This window comes from Echinops telfairi, unplaced genomic scaffold, assembly GCF_000313985.2.
Source record: "Echinops telfairi isolate 266 unplaced genomic scaffold, ASM31398v2 ScPeMD7_3;HRSCAF=10, whole genome shotgun sequence".
Classification (NCBI taxonomy): domain Eukaryota; kingdom Metazoa; phylum Chordata; class Mammalia; order Afrosoricida; family Tenrecidae; genus Echinops; species Echinops telfairi.
In genome coordinates, this window is record NW_022103899.1 from 44,299,640 (window position 1) to 44,307,103 (window position 7,464).

A 7,464-nucleotide genomic window follows, 5' to 3' on the forward strand; every position below is an offset into this window, starting at 1 on the left:
GTGGGTGGGTGGATGAGTGGGTGGGTGGGTGACGCCAAGAAAACCCCATGGTACCATAGCCACCTTCCCCTAAGCTCTAACTCTTCCGTGTGGCAGGCTGGCGCTGTTTGAGAGGTGCCCCCGAGGTATCCCTGTGAGCAGGGAGTGGGAGGGTGGGTACACGTGGAAGTCCATCTGCTCGGCGGGACCAGGCGCCTCTGAATCCCTGGAAGTGGGAGGTCCCTAGGGCCCCACAGCCCAGCTCCATGTGGCTACTTTAAATCCATCTGGAGCCCGCAGGAAGCCCCCTGTGCCAGCAGCAGAGACGGAAGCCAGGCCAGCAGCACTCACGGCCAGAGGAGGACTGGTTGTCACCAGCATTGTTCGGCTCCATCTGACGCACATCAACCGCGCCCCCCTCCTGCCCCCCCACCCCCACCCCCACCCCGCCACCATGTTTCCTTGTTCCTTGGAGATGCACGCATCTGAACCAGGTCCAGAGGAAGCAGGGGAAAAGGAGGAGCTAGCTTTCAAGTAACCGAGAAAAGGGGACATCAAGTAGCCACCAGGGGCCCCACGGGCAGCTCAGAACATCCTCAGGCACCACTGCCATGTCCAGATGCAGACACTTCCTGGTGCACCCCCTGCCCCCCACAGAATATACCCCCAGCATGAGGGAGACAGACAAGGGGACCTCAGGGGAAGAGGGGGTATATATATAAACCAGCAGACGGTCCCCGAAGCCCACCCAGATCAACAAAGTCATCTTTTCAAAGTGACCTCGGCAGCACCCAGGACCCGTGGACAAATTCTCCCTGGACTTGCCTGCGGAGCCTGGGCTCATCCCGCCCTCTGGTCAAGCAGTGAAGGGAGGAAGCACATGGACGCCGTAGGAGGTGTCGGCTGTGTGAGTGAGGCAGGTCTCAAAACAGTGGGCAGAGCTGAGAGGGAGAACAGACCAGCAGAACAGGAGGGGCTGGAGGCCGAGAGGCCACCAGGCAGTGTAGGGCTTGTGGGGAGGCCAGGCTTGTTACCAGCACACCTAACACAGACTGTCTTTCAGCCACATTGTCACACTATGGGCCTCGGACAATCCCGGCTTTGTCCACACGAGGCAGAGCACACACCCAGGTCGCAGGGCTTGCCCAAGGTCACCCACAACCTGGAGTCCCTGAGCCAGAACCCACACCCGGGGCTGCCTCTCTGGGCACTGGGTGCCCAGAAGAACAAACAGGGGCGGTTGGGTGCCCAGGGAGAGTGACTGCGTCCAATGAGGAGGAGCTCAAGTGGAAAGAGAGGGGGTAAAGAAGGGTGTAGAATCCCCAGCTCCTAAGGGGGGCAAGACAGGGGCACTCCGTCCTGCTGGGACTCCTTGGATGAGCCTCCATGCCTGTCTCCAGGGCCCCAGACATCCCTGCATGGTCTAGAAGCCAGGGCTACAGAAGCAGGGCCATTACTCATGGCTTACTCACTCTGTCTGCCCTGCTGCCCAGCACATCACTGCCTCCCGCGCAGCCTCCTGCAGGGGGCGGTGAGGAGCAGGCCCGTGGCGGGGTGCCAATGCACCCCCGTGGAGGCAGTCAGTCCTCACTGGGGCAGACTGGGAGGTTCTGGCCCACTCAACCGGACAGCTGTTGCCCTCTGCTTGGACCTCCCTGTAAGGGCCCCCCCACCCCCCGAGGAATGGTCGCTGGAAAGCCCCCCAACTTCAGGACTGAAGTCCCTACAGATACCGACAGTGACTCCCCCACACTGGGAGCCCCCTCCCTCCTGGAATGGCCCTCAGAGCTCTAGCCTCTTGTCTGCAGAAACCCAGGGACGGACAGGGATTGGCACTGGCTCATGGGAGATTGCTCCTCACGCCAACCTCTCCTCAGGCACAATTGGGGGGTTAGGGGGGTGGGAGAGTGCAGAAGCCCAAAGGGCACACAAAGCCAATGTGGGGCTCCCAACAGGCGGCCTGACTCCCTTGCCATCGCCCTGCGTCTGCGCCCCACATTTCCCACACACACCCTCAAGCCTGGAGCTGCACCTGCTCCAGGACCCAGCATCTCCCCAGTCAGAGGCCCCTGAAGTCCTCCCTCCCTCCCTCCCCTTACAAGTTATAAGCATCTGTTTATTCTGCACCTCCCGCCTCCGGATGAGAGTTGGGAGCAGGAGGACTAGGTGAGGAGGGAGGAAGGAGCTGCAGGCCCAGGACTCACTTTCTAACAGCTGAGGGGCCTTGGCTCCCAGAAGACAGGGGGATGGACCAAATGACCTCCAGAGGATCCAAAGCTCAAAGGCCAGGCCCTCTGGCAGGAGCTGATGGGAGGAACTGCCTGGGGTCCCAGCGGGGGGCCTTGAAAGAGTCCAAGCCTCCTCCCTGCCCACCTCCCCTCCCCTCCCCAGACTCCCAGCTGGAATCTGGGCCTGGCCCTGCCTTGGTTCCCACACTCAGCTCAGTTGGGCTGGGCTGCTGCAGAGGCAGCCCTGCGAGTGGTGACGAGGATGCCGGTCTGGAGCCCTTGATGGAACGAACACGCACGCACGCACCACCACACCACCGCCCAGGCCTCCAGAGTAGCCTTGCCCATGCTGTCCTCTCGCATCCTGCCTGGACACGCCTCCCTGCTGCCCCTCAGTAGAACAACAGGGCCCAAGGGCTGCGCACAAAGCACCTAAGATGTGCCCTGCTTCCCTCATCTGACAGACGGGCAGACTGAAGCCCTGGCAGGGTGGGCATTCATCAACACGGGGAGCAGGAGGTACTGTCGGGCTGTGAACCCAGATATGAGGCTGGAGAGTCTGGGATCTTAACTCCCACTCCATCCTGCTCCCCATAGGTCTTCCCTCCAAGAAGTTAAAACTCGCTGCCATCAGGGCAATTCCAAGGCATAGCAGGACAAGGGAGAACTGCGAATGTTGCCGTGGGCAGCCTAGCACACCGCAGGGGCTGAAATCCATGCTCCTGCATCCAGGCCGAGACACCAGTGCCTGCTATGTGCCAGGTACCAGTGCCTGCCCTGACAGAGGCTCAGCAGTCGCTCGGCTCTGGACAGGAGGTCTCTGTGGTGACATGGGGGGAGAGGGGGATGGGGGGGTGGAATCTGACCTCCTATGTCTGACGTCATATAATGATCAGCACCAACTGCCCTCAAACCATAAGGTGGAGGTTGCACATACTACAGCCTCTTGTCAACCTTCTTGCCAATGCTGATGCCAGCTGCCCCTCCCACACACCACTTGTCTTGCTAGGCTCAACAATTCACTGCGATGACCACACAGCAGGACCCTCAGACCTTACTCACAGTGAGGGGTCATACTGGGGAAGTAACGTATCACGATTCCGGATCAGGAATGTTGCCAGCGACAGTTCATCAATCAGGACAGCCTCTTCTCAGTCCTGCCTGTAGGCTGGACTTTCTCTGGCACTTGGCCTGGCCTCGGCTCTGCCTAGGCTAGCGTCACAAAGCTCTTTAGCTCTTCTAATAAGTGCCCGGTGGGGTCCCAGCCCAGTAGGAACCCTCCTGCCTGGAGGTGCTGGGCTCTCTCAATCCATGTGTTTGCAATGCTTAGCTCTGTCATCTGGGAAGCCCAACGCCTTGTCTCCCACAGGTCTCCTGGTTCTGCAGCCGCCACTTCTCACTGGTTTGCACCATCTCCAGGGTTACAGCTGTCTTTGTCTCCTGGAGGTTCTCAGCACAAGAACCTTAGGTCCAAAGGATACAGTCTGCACCCTTCTCTTCATCATGGTGGTGGTGAGGCCCCCCACTTCCGGCCAGTGGGGATGTCAAAACTGACTCATACCCTTGTTAGGGTCCCATGTCCACGCAGGTGTCATGCACTTTTATGTGCCTAATTAGTAAGCTATTCTACCCCCCTGGTGGGCCACAAGCACCATGTGTTCTGCCCATTAATTTGGTGGGAGTTGCAGGACCATGACAAGAAAGACCGGAGAAAAGCCATCCCTGGCACCGTGGCAAGTCACTTACCATCTGGCAGGGGCAGGGGCAGGGAGCAGTTGTGTCCATTCGTTCATCCACCAAGGACTAAAAACTTGCTGTATGCCAGGCAAACTGTGAGAGCTGGTCCTCCAAAGGGCCTTCTCTGGGCTCCCTAGTAATGCCTGCTCCCTGCGGTCTACCCTCATTCCTGCCTGCTGCTGTCCATCCATTCCAGCCTGTATGTGGAGTCCTGCCAAGGCAGGCGCTCCCTGGCCTGAAACATGTCCCAGGAAGGAGTTTGTCAGTGCCTCCATGCTCACGATCCGAGAGTCACGGACAGCGCATGGGAAGGAAGCCCAGAGAGATGAGATGACTCAGGCAAGGATTTCCCAGCCCTGAGGCTAAGGAATCTTGAACTCAGGAGTCTAGGGACCCAGGTCCTGGCTTGTGATCTGTCCCCAGCAATCCAAAGCCCCTCCCTTAGGAGTCCCCTCATCCTGTTGACTCACCACAGTCAAGGTCCCCTCCCTCTCTAACCTGGCCCAGAAAACGCCTCGCAGCATCTGCCCAAAGCCACCCACTCTCACACCACATTTGCAGTGGGCTTGGTCTGTGTTGGACACTGATCTAACTGGGCACGTCACAGGTCATGTGGCAGTGCAGACCTGCCATAACACTCATGATGGGCCATGACCATTTGACAGAGGCAGAAAATGAGGCTCTGCCATACAACACTCATCTCACACGCGCCTGCCCCAATGCTCACCCCAGTTTGCCTGACTCTAGCCCAGGGCAGAACCCCTCTTTCAGCCCCCTACAATGCACCACTTGGCCTGGGGACATGCCTGTCCCTGGGCCTGGCTAAAGAAGTCTTTGGGTTTTTCCTCTGGAAGAACTCATCATCACCCGTTAGAACTCAGCTCACAAACACCTCTCCCCACCCTGCCGGCTCCTCCCCACCTTTTGCAGAAGCCTGTCTATGCCCCGTGTCCCCTGAGTCTACGTCTTCCCGCCCTTCCCCTACCTGGCACCAGGCCTGACATAGGCTGGATGCAGGAAGGCTTTTTAAAGGGGCCAACCAGGGGCCCCATGTGCCCAGATGGGCTCAGCTGCCGCCCACACAGCCTTCACTTGTTCACGGCCACTTCCCCACTACTCTGGACCCATGGAGCAGACCCTGGGGGCAGACCCTGGGGAGCCAGGCCATCTCTCTCTCCCTCAATCACAGGCAGGCATGGAGGGCCACCAGTAACACCCCACCGCACAGCCCTGGGAGGGGGCAATGGGCGCCCCCCCTTCCTGGCTGGTCAGCCCCTCTCTGCTCCACCAGCCTGGCTGTTGCTGAGTCTCAGCCCGTGATTAGGCCCCTAATCAGCAGCACTTCCTGCCAGGGACTGCCAGCGTTGGGGGAGGGGCAGGAAACAAGGTCAGCCCAAGGTGACGTTCCAAGTCTGGGACTAGGCAAGGCTCTGCACGGATGCACACAGCCTTCCTCGGACAGGGGAGGCCCCCGAGGCCCCACGTGGGAGTGACCCATCCAGGATCCAGGGGCAGAGACCAGGTCAGGGTGGAGGTCCTGGGACACATGTGTGTGTCACCACCACCACCACCACCACCAAGCTACCCTTCCAGTCCCAGCCCAGCCCCAAGCCCAGGGCTGACCTAGGCACAGACTGTACCCCCTACAAGGGGCTGCTAGCTACCAGCACATTCTTCCCAGGTCTGCTCAGGGTCAAGGGTGACAGATGAGTCTACCTCAAGAAGAACAATCGCCCTAGAAGTAAGGCAGAGGTGAGGAGGGGACTGGAGACAGGGCCAAGGCTGCACTCAAGAGACTTCGCCAGCTGCCAACATCATCATCGACCCAAACCCATTCTTTCTCCACAAAACGCTAAATGCATTTTGCAGCTGCAGCTAGGCGGGCCAGGGGTCCGGAAAGGGAGCTCCTCTCTGACCCCGAGTGACCCAGCGTTCCTGGGTGGGACAGGGCTGGGTGGCGAGCAGAGCCCGGCAGGCCTGAGGGTTGGCCCTGCTGTAGAGGACTGTCAGGGGGGACAGAAAGCAGAGGACCCCAGAGAGGTCAGAGGCAGGATGGAGGGGATGGAGCTTCAACTGCGGGGAAACTAGCAGGGGATAAGGCACACAGTTGTTCGGGATGGTTTGGGAAGCCCACTTTCAAACACAGATCCCACCCCCCACAGGTGGCCCAGGACGTCTGGCACGTGGGTCGAGCCTGGAGTCTCGGACCCAGCACCTCCCAGCAGGAGTGGGCCGGGAGCCGGGAAGGGAGCCAGGGATGCTACAGAATGATGTGTCTTGTTTACCATCTATGACAGCTTCCTCACAGTCCTCCCTAAACACAGCTCCCCATCGGCTCCCTGGGCAGACAGGGCCTCCAGAGGCCCCCCCACCTCCCTGCCCACCCTGTGGCCCCGCCTCCCAAGGCACAGAGCAAGGCATGGGAGAAAACCAGGGCCCGACCCTCCGGAGTTCCAGTTCCAGCCACCTCCTCTACCCACTGGTCCCACGAACCTCCCCCCATTGTAGGGAAGGAGCTACCATGGCCAGGGGCAAAGTCTGAAGGAAGAGACCTTGCCTGGGGGACAACAACACCATCAGTAACCATAACAACGTCATCAGTAATCGCAACAACAACACAGCCGTAAACAACATCATCATCAGTAATCATAACAACGGGAAGCATACGGGACTGTGTGCGGTTGCAACTCGGTGCTCTAAGGGCACAGCGCGAGAATGAAGATAACAGAAATGAATTAATCAATTAGTTAAAGCGTCGCACTACCCATCGGATCCCACAGTGACTAAGTGAGGCACAGAGAGGTCTAGTCACTTGCCAAGGCCACACAGCTAGCCAGCGGAGTGGGACAAGTGCCAAGCTAGGCAGTCTGGCTCCAGGGCCCTGCTCCCAGCTCCCTAGAATCCTGTTTCCTGCCTCAGGAGGTCTCAGCAGGGCCCTTCCCCCGCCCCAGCCCCCTTCCTCCCCTGCCCTTCCTCAGTCCATGGCCAGGGACACCCAGGCAGCAGGGCACAGGCCTGGCCTCAAGGGGTCCACACTCCAACTAGAAGTCCAGGAAGTACCCAGGGGGCGTGCAAAGATCAGGAAGCTGAGAGGCCAGACATTCTCTGTTGGAGAAGGCCTGGGAAGGTTCTTGGGAGAGGGGGTACTGCAACGAGGACTGGGGTCTCCATGGTGGCAGAAGGGCAAGAATCCTATCCAGGCACTTGTGTGACCCGTCCTCCCTCCTCACCTCCCCCAAGCCCCGCCCTCTGAGCCCCGTCCCTCTGCCTCCCACACCAGGCCTGAGTTAGGGCTTCCAGCCCTAAAAAAGCAGGGGTTACAGGAGTCCAGACTGGCCCTGGAGGAGACAGTGCCAGAGCCTGACTCAAGCCCACTTGCCACCCCCACCCCCACACTGCAGCCACCCTCCCCCAGAGAAAGACAGCCAAGGTCACCCACCTGGGCCGAAGCAGGCAGGGGGCCCAACCACTCCGGAGCATTTGGGCCCCCATCCCAGGGATTTCAGAGAAGGAAAGACAA